Here is a 13,701-nt window from a genome sequence, read left to right on the forward strand (position 1 = left end):
GACAGCATGATTATTGAATACATTATTGCATGCATTAACTGCTGTTATGTAAAGCAGTGACAATGGATTGAAACAGAAAAAAGCAAAAAAGAAATTGCAAGCATAAAAGGAAAAACACTGTAAATGTAAAAATTCAGTGTCAGTGTTTGCTTTTTCAGTTCACGTTTTTTTTTTAATCTTTCAATTACATTTTGTTTTCAGTATCAAAACCAGATGCTGTTCTGGCTTCATGTTACCCACCCAGGATACCAAGGTTGCCTGAAAATTCCTCTATCGGCAGGCTCTAATAAAAACCTTGCAACACTCCATTCCTGATCAAAACTTAAATCAGTGTTCATGTGTTTAATGGGACAGTTTACAATGAAATTGTTCGCCAGTTTTGGGGTGCTGCTGCAAGAAATGCTAAACCCGCTTCTTATTCTAGCTGTTAGCACATGCATGTGGGCCACCCAGCTGTCAAAAATAAGATTCGCACTGGCCCTTTAATGACTGGACCGCTCCATTCATTCCACAGGGGAAAACTCACCAACAAAGAACTAGATATGCCAACGTCTAACATAAATACAAAGAGTCACGGGGGGAAAGTAAAGGACACCACGTAGAAAATCGAGATAAAAGACTGTCTATGCTAAGAGTGGATTTAAAATTAAGTAAAGAAGCAGACAGTCCAAGGCTGCTTTCCCGTTCAGCCGCATCTATCTACTTTATTGCAGGGGCTGAGCCCCCGTCAAGGTAGCCGCAGTAGTGGATCACTAAGCGGAAAACAAGGGTTTTTCCTTTCAAAATAAAAGTAAAAGTAGGCCAAGCTACAGTACATCAAAGGTATCTTTATATTAATTTATTCACTCATCACTCAATTATATTATGCTACAATATTTATTACGACTAGTCTTTCTGATTTTTTTTATGCTTTTACGTTCATTGTAGTTCATTTTAACTCTTGTTTTTACGATTGGATGCATCTTATGATTGGATTTTATAAAATGCCAGTACGCCAACATAAACAAGTTATCAGAGGTTCACTAAAATTTGTTAGGGTATAATGAATATCTTCTTTGTCCTTTATAAATAGACAACTATATAAACGTTAACGAGGGTCAAAGTCGACCATAATGCTTGAAGTTGTGACCGGAAGCGGCCTTCGTGCTGCCGCGCAGCCTCACAGCGGTGCTGCTGACTGGAAACAGGATGCTGTCAGGCCGAAGAGACGCTCTGACCTAACGGAGAGAAACCGCAGCATCATCCTTTGTTTTCTGGAGCTGGATATCCAGGTAAGGACAACTAACTAGCTTAGTTGTGATGTTAACCTGTCTGCATTTCATAGCTGCAATGGCTGAAACGGCACTGACACTTCTGATGAAACGCAGGACCTGTCTTTTTTTCTTCATTAGCAGTCTTGTCGTAACTAAGGCTATTGTTCGGGATAATGCGATCCAGTCAGGCGCTGAGGACAAATCATATAACGTAGCACTTATCCGTTGTTCTGACGAAGCCCTATGAGAGGTGCTGATGTGATTTCGTGTGAGGTTAGGGGTGGTGGTGCAGAGCTAGCTTCACACAGGCATTCCGAGGTGTAACATCCATGGCTGTGCTGCTGTGACGGGGGGGGTCGCATTGCATTGCATTGCACTGCACCACCCCCACCACCAGCAGCAGCAGTAGCAACGCGGGGACGCGCGCGCATGCAGGTGTAGTTGGTGTTGTAAACAGCTCGTGACACATGGTATCACAGGTAGGGACACCTCTGAATGCTTTGGGGACGTTTGTCTTCCTCCTCCATGTCACAGTGGCTTTAGATATATCTGCAGTATATGATGCTCATGCTAGCTTTGAGGGAGGAAAACATTGTCTTTTGGTATGTGCACACTCACTTCTCTCCCCCCCCCCCCCTCTCTCTCTCACTCACACACACACACACACACACACACACACACACACACACACACACACACACACACACACACCTTTTCACTTGTAGGCTGTTGCTTGTACCTGACCATTTTGTGCTTGTTCCACCCTTTAACCATAAGAAACACTGTCCACTTTCACTCTGTCTTTAGCAGTAGGTGGTTCTTTGGCTAGCTGCAGTTACACGGGAAATTCCACCTGTTAGCTGTAATGTCGTGAAGGACTTTCTAAATGACAACAGTGTGGAGCAGAGTCTGTTTGAATCACCAGACCAAAAAGCCGGACCAGTGTAATCAATGTAACCCAGGGATCATACTGACAGTAGATGGCCCTAAACTTTAAGCACTTGTTCTTAAATTCAGCCAAACAGCCAGTGTTACATCTATGTCAGCGTTTGGGAGCATGGTGTAAATGAGCCTTTATACATTTAGTGCTTCGTGTCCACTTTACTGAAAGGAAACGGGGAGAAAAGGCTGCTGTGGCAACAAGTCGCTGTCAGTATCAGTCCAGTTCAACGGGGTAGAAAAGTGCTATATAAGAACCAGTCCATTGACCAGTTTTAGTGTTGAATCCAAATTTACAATGTGTGCTTCATCATCAGTAAGTATGGAGGAGGTCAGGAAAGTGAGTGGCAAACACGTTGGAGGTTCTGCCATGGTTTAGGGTTGTATTTAACCCAGTAGTGTTAAAATTCATGGAATTACGAAAACTGCAAAGTACCATCAGATTTTAGCTACCGTCTGAAAACTGATGTGTTACAGCTTCATTTTTCAGCCTGACAATGATCCCAAACACGCTGCCACTGCGGTAAAAGCATTCATGGATTTAAAAACAAAATCAAACACAAGAAACTCAGTGGAACATCAATCATGGTATTATTAGTAATACCAAGTGTTAGCTTTCAAGCTTGTTAACATTATACAAACTCTGTTATGCAGCGTATATAGAACAGAATAATCCTTTAATTGTCCCACAAGGGGAAATTTGGTTGTAACAGCAACAGAAGAAAAGCACTTATACAAACAGAAACACACAATTTTTACAGAACAAATATTTACATCATGGAATTGATTCAGTAAATCACTGTTACACATTTACCTAGTGAAATATAAAGAAATGAGGAAGGGCTGAAGAGGTTTGAACAGAAATGACTGTTACAATATATACTCTAGATCAGCGGTCCCAACCCCCGGGCCTCGGACCGGTACCGGTCCGTGAGTCGTTTGGTACCGGGCCGCGAGAGTTGAGGCTCAGGTGTGAAATGTCTGGTTTTCAGGGTTTTATTGGTTTTCAGCGTTATTTTGTTATTGTTTTTATCGTTAACTCGGTTTTCCTGGGTCTTTTCACGTGTGTTATGAATAAATCTTCTGTTTTTTGGTACAGGTACTAGTTTTATTTTGTTGTATTTATCAACGACACCTTAAAGGCCGGTCCATGAAAATATTGTCGGGCATAAAAACAAAACCGGTCCGTGGCGCAAAAAAGGTTTGAGACCACTGCTCTAGTACATGTGCTCAGCTTAAAAATCACAGCCAACAGTGCATTATGGGTAAGTTTACATTCATTAAGCTTGTCACAGAGCAGCAGCTCACCGTCTGCTCTCTGGGCATCATTCCTGCATCTTATAGTCATTTAGGGCAGCAAATAAGTCTTGATCACATAGAGTTTTGTGTGAAACTGTACACAGAATACAGTTTAGTATATAAGATACAGACCAAAAACAATGTCTCTGTATTTTCAGACTGAATAGTGCAGTGTTTCCCACACAGACATTACTGGGCAGGAACCCCAGGTATGCTTTATGATTTCATTTTTTCATCCTTCTGAGAAAACGGCACCATCAGTTTCCTTATAGGCCAAATTTTTAAGCCCCGTCACTGCTGGACAGGCTCTCATCTTGCAGTCAGATGGACTCTGCTGCCATGGACTGATTCTGGCAGCAGTAGTCAGTGCTTGTACTTGGAAGGTCACTGTCCACAAGCTGCAGGTGGGAGACTGGTTCATGCATTGCTAAGCTGTAGTTCAGTGAGGCTAAAGAAAGTTGCTGCTAACTCCAGGTCAGGATGTTGAAGATTGAGTTTTTGTCATTCAGATTAGACAAAGTTTAATCTGTGAAAATCCCAGGCTCTTTAATCTCCAGCACTTTTCTGCTCTTAGTAACCAAAGTGTGAAAACTGCAGGGGTCAGCAATAACCAGCACGAGTGCGCATCACAGAACTGTTCGTGTTTTGAAGGTTCAAAGTATCTTTGCATGAAATGTGAAACACTTTACTTCCAAAATGTCTGAATGTGAAGGACACGTGTCTCACCTTTGTAAATGATGCTGTTCCTGTAAGGACTGCCAGCTCTTCAGTCGTGTACGTTATTAACACCAGAGGAAATTACAGTGGTGTGAAAAAGTGTTTGCAAGCTTCCTGAATTCCTGTTTTTTGTATGTTTGTCACACTTCAATGTTTCAGAGTATCAAACAAATGTAAACGTTAGACAAAGATAATATAAGTTCCATGTTTTCGCCATTTGTGGATAAATGGCTCGTACTGTGTTTGGCTGAAGTGACACAGCTTTAGCCTTAATAACCTTTTCAGACTCAGACCTGAGGGTTGTTTCTCATTTGTTCCTGAATTTTCTTGGATCACCTTATTCTTGATCGAGAACAGGTGTGGCAGTAATCAGCAGCAGCAATGGCCTTTATACATCTAGTGTTTCATGTCCACTTTAAGAAGCCACACTTCCACTGAGTCCATTTCTGATCAGGCTTGAGTGAACACTGTGGTGCAGCTGAAGTACATCTTCATGTCATCTGTTGCTGGGTATTTTAGTCAGGACCACTATAGCCAATAGAAAAGGCAGACGTTTTCCATCTGCACCTTCCCAACTTTCCATGTGTATGTACATAGAAAACCAGTTAAAGGGAGAGCAACTATCCTGAAACAGCTATAAGAGACAAGCAGCTTCATACACAGAAGGCTTAAGGTAGCAGTGAAACCACTGGACAACTATTCCAGGAAAACCTTCTGCCCTTCCGTGTGAACGCGAAACCTTGAGGGAGGCCAAGCAGCAGAAAACATGGCCACAGGGAAGCCACTAACTCCTCTGTTTATCCCCAACCAGGAGGTCTGAGTCAGAAGTGAACAATGTTGAATTTGACCAGCGGTTATTGAATCAAATTCTTGCTTTCTTACAGAGTCTAGTTTTTCTTCTCAATGAGCTAAAGTCTGCCTAAAAAAGCAAAAACATGTGTGAAGTGTGTTTGTGTGAAGACGATGCTATTTCCGCTTTAAAAGTCAACATCAACATGACTGAAGCTGTTTTTTACAGAGCTGTCATTAACAGTCCTGCACCAGTATTAAGTTAGTTTTCTCACTGTGTGCTCAGCAGTTAACAAGTAGTGTAACTTCCACTCTTCATTCAGATCAATGCTACATTGAGCCAGCATCAAAGAAGCAAGAAGAAACATGGAAGAGCCCTTTATAAAACCTGACCTTTGCTTTGGTAACACTGCAGAGCTCTCACCTTGTCCTCCCTCTTCATCCTGTGCACACTTAAGTGATGCAATAACCTTTTAAATTTGTCTGGGCAGTGAGTTGCACAGTCTTTGCTTTGTTGTAGAAACAAGCCTAGAGTTTAGTGCTTCCAGCTTCGACTGAGATGTAGATTGAGGAAGTTTTACCTGAGAGCCACAGGTGTCCTTGCTCATGGTGCACAGCTTCTGTCTGTAGCCTTTATGAATTCTGCTGTGAATGATTTAGTCAGGCTGTTTCTCTGCTCTAGCTGGAGCTTTAGATTGCAGTTACCAGGAACAGCTGACAGGGATTTAATCAAATGCATGAGATGATGGGTTCCCAGGTATCTGTGAAGTTACAGACGTCATGTATTAGCAGTTATTGAAAAGTGTTTTCTTTTTTCCAAAGACAGTGCTGCTGCTTCTTCTTCTTTAGAATCAGTTCAGACAATCAGGCTAAAGCTACTGCAGCAATGACTTGACCCCTTTAGAAGGAGCACATTCAAATGATGGAGGTAAATGAAGCAAACTGCAGCGACCGCAGTGAAGGCAGGGCTTACTCAGGATGTGACACTACCCAACACTGGAGCATGCATTGCTGTGCTAAGGGACATTTCCAATAAAGTTTACTGTACAACCAGCTCTGCTATCAGTGGTGACGTACAGAGAGCTGTGCAGAGTAACTGTGAAACAGCACCGACTCTGAATTTGTACTCACCCATGTAAATGATCAGCAGTGTCCAGTATTTTTACATTTGGGGCGATCGTTGTGTCCTTGGGCAAGACACTTCACCCGTTGCCTACTGGTGGTGGTCAGAGGGCCCGGTGGCGCCAGTGTCCGGCAGCCTCGCCTCTGTCAGTGCGCCCCAGGGTGGCTGTGGCTACAATGTAGCTTGCCATCACCAGTGTGTGAATGGGTGGATGAGTGGTTGTGTAAAGCGCTTTGGGGTCCTTAGGGACTAGTTTTTACCATTTCCAGTGACTCTCAGATTAAATAATAAAAGCAGAGTGTGCTACTTTGAGCCTCTCCTCTGTTACAGCTCGGCGTCTGTCTGCATTGTGTGTGTTCTGCAGTTTGAACTGAACATTATTAAGGTGTCTGACAGTGAATGAAGAGCTAATCATGGTCTCTTCTTTTTCTTTGCACTGACACATTTTTGGCAGCGCAGTTGTTAGTAGTAGAGCAGGGCGATATGACCCAAAATATTTATCACGATATAGATTTGAAAATTTGCGATAACGATATAACTGACGATATAATTGACACTAGAAAAAATACTTTACAACTCCACAACTTTATTAGTGCAAAAAAAACCCATCAATGTATTTTCACTTAAACAAGCAGCTGTTTTTTTATGTGCATTACAGTTATATAAACTTTAACAATGCAAATGTAAATTCTTTGCTGACAGTTCAACCAAAAGGCATTTCCAGTGGAAACTGGCCAACATATCCTCAGCATAACCATGTATAATATCCACAAAACTGAAAAAGAGGTTATACACACACAATACGGTAACATTATGTTGCCGCGGCGCGGGTTCGTAGCTTAGCAAAGTCGTACTAAACATTTGACAGATTTTTGAGCGCCACATAAAATCGTTTCGAGGTCAGTAAACACAACCAGGATTAATATATAAGGCACACGGGATTATAAGGGGCACTGCCGATTTTCAGAAAAATCAAAGGATTGGAAAATACGGCACACTTAAAATCAAACAACACGGTAATAACGACGGCCCGCTAGCATGCTCTACCAAAAATAGTGTTTTGTTGTGTATCTGACGGACGAAAGCCAAACCAGTTCCACACCACTGAAGCTGCAGCATTTTTACAAACCAGCACTGGTTTATCCGTTTCATTCAACGATCCATTTTCGCCCTTGTCATTCTCCGTCACCGCCGTGCCTTTTCCGCCATGTGCGTATGAAAACAAAGGCACTGCGCATGCGCGTTTTACCCATATTCTATCGCGATATTTCATTTTCTTGTCGTTGCCCAACATTATACTATTACTGTGAACGGTATGATATGGCCCAGCCCTAGTTAGTAGGACTGGGCAATATGACCCAAAATTCATATCTCGATATTCTTTAGCTGGATGGCGATATACGATATATATCTCGATATTTTTTTAAAGCCATAAAGTAAGAACAAAAAGAGAGTTCTTAGTCAAAGCTGTGTCCCAGATCTCACACAGGCACTTTTATTATCATACAGCGGAGATGTAGAAGAAAAAATTACTCCGAAATAAATTATCAGCATTTATTACATAATAATGCTCCATAAATAAAATAAAACAATGTTGTTTTTGTGCATAACAAAAAGTTCACAATTGTGCAGTCAAAATGTAAACTAAAAGACGCTGAGCATAATATGAAAGACAGATTTCACAGCTGCTCTGTTCCCAAGTTCTACTGTGTGACTGACAGCCTGGAGTTTGAAATCCTCTTTGTAACCACGTCTCTGAACAGTTGCCATTTGTGTCAATAATTAATTAAATGTGTCAAAAATATTTATTTAATTAATTATTTCCCATTTTTATTTAATTATTGCCACATTTAATTAATTATTTAATGGTGTATTTAATTAATTCATTATGGCAGTCCTGGCGTTCCATAGTAAGGCAGCAACACTGATCCTTTTATTAAAGATGAAAGAATTTAGACAGTTTTTAACTCTCAATAAACCCACAGTGTTCGTTTGACTTTGGACCCAGAATCTCGTCTGTAAGTCTGACGTCACTGACTTACAGACCGGATAAGGTAAAGAAGACATTTAAGCATCTGCACGTTTATTTTCTAGAAATGAAAGCAAGACGAACATAGCAGTGTAAAGGCAGTATCCAATGAAACTGAAGTTTATATTCAGCATTTGTACAGAGGAAAAATAAGGCTTTTTTACATGTTTTTAGGCCACCAGCTTTTTAGCAGGACAAGCAGAGATGAGTCCACTGTCAGAGGCCATAAGAAGATCATTTGTAACCTTCACTAAAGCTGTTTCTGTGCTGTGCTGAGCTCTGAAACCTGACTGAAACTCTTCAAATAAACCATTCCTCTGCAGATGATCTGTTAGCTGTTTGACAACTACTCTTTCAAGGATGTTTGATATGAAAGGAAGGTTGGAGATTGGCCTATAATTAGCTAAGACTGCTGGGTCTAGAGATGCTTTGAGTAAAGGTTTAACTACAGCCAGCTTGAAGGCCTGTGGTACATAGCCGATTAATTTTTAAAACACCTGATGGCTTAGCATTTAGCGTCACAGTGAGACATTTATATATAACCTAACTGTAACCCTGACACTAAAACCACATTTCAAACTTGTGGGGACGGCATTTCGTCCCCATTAGTGACTGTTAGTCCCGACAAGTATAGTAGCATGTCAGTTTTCTGTCCTCACAAAGATGTCTAAATATGTACACACACACACACACACACACACACACACACACACACACACACACACACACACACACACACACACACACACACACACACACAGGACCCAGTCTCTGTAAGTATTTTATTACTTTTTTATGACAAACAAATGACAAAGTAACATAATCAGTTGCTTGTCCATTCGCGATGTGGAGTCTTAACTGTTGATCTGATCTGCAGCCTCTGTCAACTTGGCAAAGTGGTTGATTAATGACTTTATGCATACTGCAGGTTTAGATGAAGTATGTCTGTGAAGGTTCTCAGTCATCCAGGTCATTGTAGTCCGAGCTTGGAAAGAAAAGCGTCTGGACTTCTTTAAGTTGCTTGAAGACGTTTCACCTCTCATCCGAGAAGCTTCTTCAGTTCTAGGGTCACATGTTGGAGAGTCCCAGATTTAAGCCGCGTAGGAGCAACCCACTGAGAGGGACAATGGACCCCCTAATGATCCTCTACCTAATCACATGAGCCAAGGTGTGAAAATGGGTGTAGGTCACAATGGGTTAACGCCCACTCACATCCTGGGCCATCTGACCTCAGAAAATCACATGGTGGGGTGGGGCTAGGTTTCACAATGAGCTCACCCGAAACCTTGGCTGATTGTGCCCTACACCGACATTTGGTTGTAAAGGCGTTGTCGTTGTGCTGTTTTCCACCTCAGTGTGTAAACAAAACAAAAAAACAACGATTGGGAATAATACTTTCTGAAGGGATTTGGATAACAGAATTTAAAAAAACAAACAAAAAAACACAGCGATTGTAGACTTTCATTTCTTTCTTTTTATGATTTTCTTTTATCGTTTATGTTGGGTTTTTTTATATCTTTATTTTAATGGTTTCACCTTGTCCTTTAGTCACAGTGTAATAATATTAGAGACAGCGTTTTACTTTGCAGTTATTTTTGTGTGTATCCATGGAAATAAATCCTCCATGAGCCATCTGTCACATGGTCTCCATGTTGCAGAGACTATGTATGTGCATCAGGCGCACTACCTGTCAAATGTGTGAGCTGATTTTACCTAGGAAGTAGGATCCACACACAGCCTCACTCTCTCTTTGTCTCACACACACACTTGCAGTTGAAGAATACATTAATTCAGCTTCCTTCTTGTACTTGCTGGACTCCTTCAGGTAATTTAAGATTAGAATCTGATGGGTCACATCAGGGTGTCTGGGTGAAAATGAATGCAGGGATGTGTGGGCATCAAGCAGATGAAGTGGGGGAGGGGCTTTTACATGTCTACTCCAATCAGATTAGAGATGTTAAATCTTTCTGCTTTGCCATCCTTGGAAAACATGGCAAGCACTGTCATCAGTCTGTGCTTCAGTTCAGACTGCAATTCATGAATGGATGCTGCAAGTATTCCCTGGTTCAGGGCAACAACAAGTACCACTCCTAGGGATGGGAATCGAGAACTGGTTCTCTACAAGAACGAGTAGTTCAATTTAAGGTTGGGCGACTGGACGAATATATTGAAGATAGGCTGAGCCTTCCGCTGATCGTTTTTATAAGAGTGATTTATTTATTTGCCCATGAGTAAGTTTGCTAAAAATGTTGGTTGATGTCAGTGCGCCCCAGGGTGGCTGTGGCTACATTGTAGCTGCCATCACCAGTGTGTGAATGGGTGGATGACTGGATGTGTGAAGCGCTTTGGGGTCCTTAGGGACTAGTAAAGCGCTATACAAATACAGGCCATTTACCATTTACTCAGACTCATAACAGAAAGAAAGGTAGTTCAGAAAACATATTATTACAAAAAAAAAACCAAAACACAATGGTGGGGAGGGAAACAAAGAAGAAATGGCTTCTTTTTTCCACTATAACTGTGTTTACAGGCCGTTCCAGTGTTTATGTGTTTTACACACTCGACCAAACAACAAATACAAAATTAAACACAAAGTAAGTTAAAAATAAAAATGTCTCTGCCAGCGAACATAAAAAAAATCTCTGACGTAAAGTTAAGTCTTTTGTGCGATTTGGTGCATCTCAAATAAATAAATGAGTAATCCAAAAAGTAGCTATGTTAATACTGAAACAAGCAAGATAAGAAGGTGAAATATTCCCTCCAAACAAAACGTACAAATTTGAAACGCGCAAATCAGTCCGTACATGATTACATTGCTCTGCCCATCAAAAAGTCTGCATGAATATATCGCCTATCATCGGTTATTGGACTGTCAGTTGGAAACTTTTTACATATCGCCCAAGAACCCAAAGTGAAAGCTGAATGAATGTTAACCCCAACCCAGCAACCAGACACCGAAACTGGGTCTACATATACATGTATATATGTGCGTGTGTGTGTATACCAGCCAAGGTGTACTCTCAGTGGCAGAGGAACAATATGAAATCGGCACCACCAAGGCAGGAGACGGCGCAATATTGGAAGAGCATATGGGAGAAGGACGCAACTCATAATGGCAATGCTCAGTGGCTAGTGGATCTAAGAGCAGACCACAGCAACCTCCCTGAACAGGGTCCAGTAACCATGCTGTTTGACGAGAGACACCCAGAATGGCTAACCAAAGGCCGGATGGTCCTGATCCTCAAGGACCCCCCAGAAGGGACCGGTCCCCTCCAACTACCGACCAATAACCTGCCTCAGCACCACGTGGAAGCTCCTGTCAGGCATCATAGCTGCTAAGATGAACAGGCACATGTGTCAATACATGAGTACGGCACAGAAAGGGATGGGCAAGAATACCAGAGGCGCAAAACACCAGCTACTGATAGACCAAGCAGTCAGCCTAGACTGCAAGACTAGGCTGACCAGCCTGTGCACTGCCTGGATTGATTGCAAGAAGGCCTATGACTCAATGCCCCACACCTGGATCCTGGAATGCCTAGAACTATATAAGATCAACAGGACCCTAAGAGCCTTCATCAGGAACTTAATGGGGATGTAGCGGACAACACTAGAGGCCAACTTCAAGCCCATAGCACCAGTCATTATCACGTGCAGGATCTACCAAGGAGATGCTCTGTCCCCACTGCTGTTCTGCATAGGCCTGAATCCCCTCAGTGTGATCATTGACAAGACTGGCTATGGATACCGACTACGGAACGGAGCAGTTGTCAGCCACCTCCTGTACATGGATGACATCAAGCTGTATGCCAAGAGTGAACGAGACATCGATTCACTGATCCACACCACCAGTATATACAGCAATGAGATCGGAATGTCTTTCGGACTGGAGAAGTGTAGTCGGATGATAACAAAGAGATGGAAGGTAGTCAGAACTGAGGGGATCGAACTACCAGAAGGCAACATTGCAGACATAGAGGACAGTTACAAGTACCTGGGGATCCCGCAGGCAAATGGGAACCATGAAGAGGTCGCTAGAAAAGCTGCAACCACCAAGTACCTGCAGAGGGTCAGGCAAGTCCAGAGGAGTCAGCTGAACGGTAAGAACAAGATCCGGGCTATCAACACCTACGCCCTGCCCGTAATCAGGTACCCTGCTGGCATAAGCTGGCCAAAGGAGGAGATAGAAGCTACTGACATCAAGACCAGGAAACTCCTGACCATGCATGGAGGATTTCACCCCAAGTCCAGCACCCTGAGGCTGTACGCTAAGTGGAAGGAAGATGTGGACAGCGATGTAACAGCGATCCCAGTTGTAATCGGAGCACTCAGTGCGGTGACTCCCAAACTAGTCGAGTGGCTCCAGCAGATTCCAGGAACAACAATCGGAGATCTCTGTCCAGAAGAGCGCAGTCCTAGGAACAGCTAAGATTTTGCGCAGGACCTTCAAGCTCCCAGGCCTCTGGTAGAGGGCCTGAGCTTGAAGAATAGACCGCCCGCATGGGCAAGTGGGGAATTTTTAATTTTTTTTAATATTCTCATTCAGCAGTCAGTGTACAAGTTATTGAACCTTGCATTGGCCTCTATGCTTATATAGTGACCATTGCAGGGAGAATTCCTCGGCATAGTGGAGGTGGAGCATCCCCACACTGACTCCTGAAATCTGACATGCATGTGTTCATCACGGTGTGTTAGTGCCATTCATTTGGTGAGTTAATAACATTACATAACAGCTTTTTTCAGCATTGTCTGCAGTACTGTGAGGGAACTGAGACTGGAGAGTTCATCTGTGTTTTCAGTTAGAGGCCTGTCACAGTATCTGTATAGGACCCACAGCATCTTGGCACATGTGTGCAGGAGATTTGAAATGTACTGTTTACCCTTTATCTACCTCATACCTTTATCTAATAAACTTAAACTAGTGCTAACACTGGTGAATATTGTGAGGATTGTTTTGTTCCAGCTGATGTCTAAATTGCAGAGGAAGATATGCAGATTATTACTATTTGTCTTTTTTAGAGGAATCTTGTTTGCTTGTCTTGTGTTTAGTTTGCAGTAGGGCTGCATTTTTACTCGTAAAGTGGACTGGTACTTATTGCAGATTAAGGGATTTTTTTGTGTCCAAATTACAGTCCCTAGGGTTTCTCTGTGTCCGTTTCAATGTATATGTGTAGCAGCTGGATTGAGGCCATCAAAACCACAAGTTTTTCACAAGGCTGTCAGTTTATTTGTGGTACAAACCCTGCCTGGATTAACATGTGCTGCTTTGATTTGGCTCTCAGCACTCTAATGTCTCTGATCCCAGTCAGTCTGTATGTACAGAATAGAATAGAAATATCCTTTATTGTCCCTCACTGGGGAAATTCAAGTGTTCCAGTAGAAGAGTGACCAGCATGGAGCAAAAATAAGGAATAAGAGACTGTATGGTCTCTTAAGTGAAATTTAAAACATAAGAAAAAAAAATACTTTACTGTTATTAAAAATAGCATACTTGGATTCAAAGAAATGTGCAACGGAGTAGGGTAATTGTTTTTAAAAAGAATGTACAAAAT

At 42.2% G+C, this 13,701-nt stretch overlaps 1 protein-coding gene across 1 annotated transcript in view; it reads left to right on the forward strand.

Moving 5' to 3' along the window:
* Positions 1-974: 974 nt before the first annotated feature.
* The window catches only part of fam110b (family with sequence similarity 110 member B), a 56,823-nt gene continuing 44,096 nt past the window's right edge, over positions 975-13,701 (forward strand). The window contains exon 1 of the mRNA XM_040036924.1: positions 975-1,271. The gene's annotated coding sequence lies outside the window, so the exon portion shown is untranslated. The remainder of the gene's footprint in view (positions 1,272-13,701) is intronic.

This window comes from Simochromis diagramma, unplaced genomic scaffold, assembly GCF_900408965.1.
Source record: "Simochromis diagramma unplaced genomic scaffold, fSimDia1.1 OVJJ01000630.1, whole genome shotgun sequence".
Classification (NCBI taxonomy): domain Eukaryota; kingdom Metazoa; phylum Chordata; class Actinopteri; order Cichliformes; family Cichlidae; genus Simochromis; species Simochromis diagramma.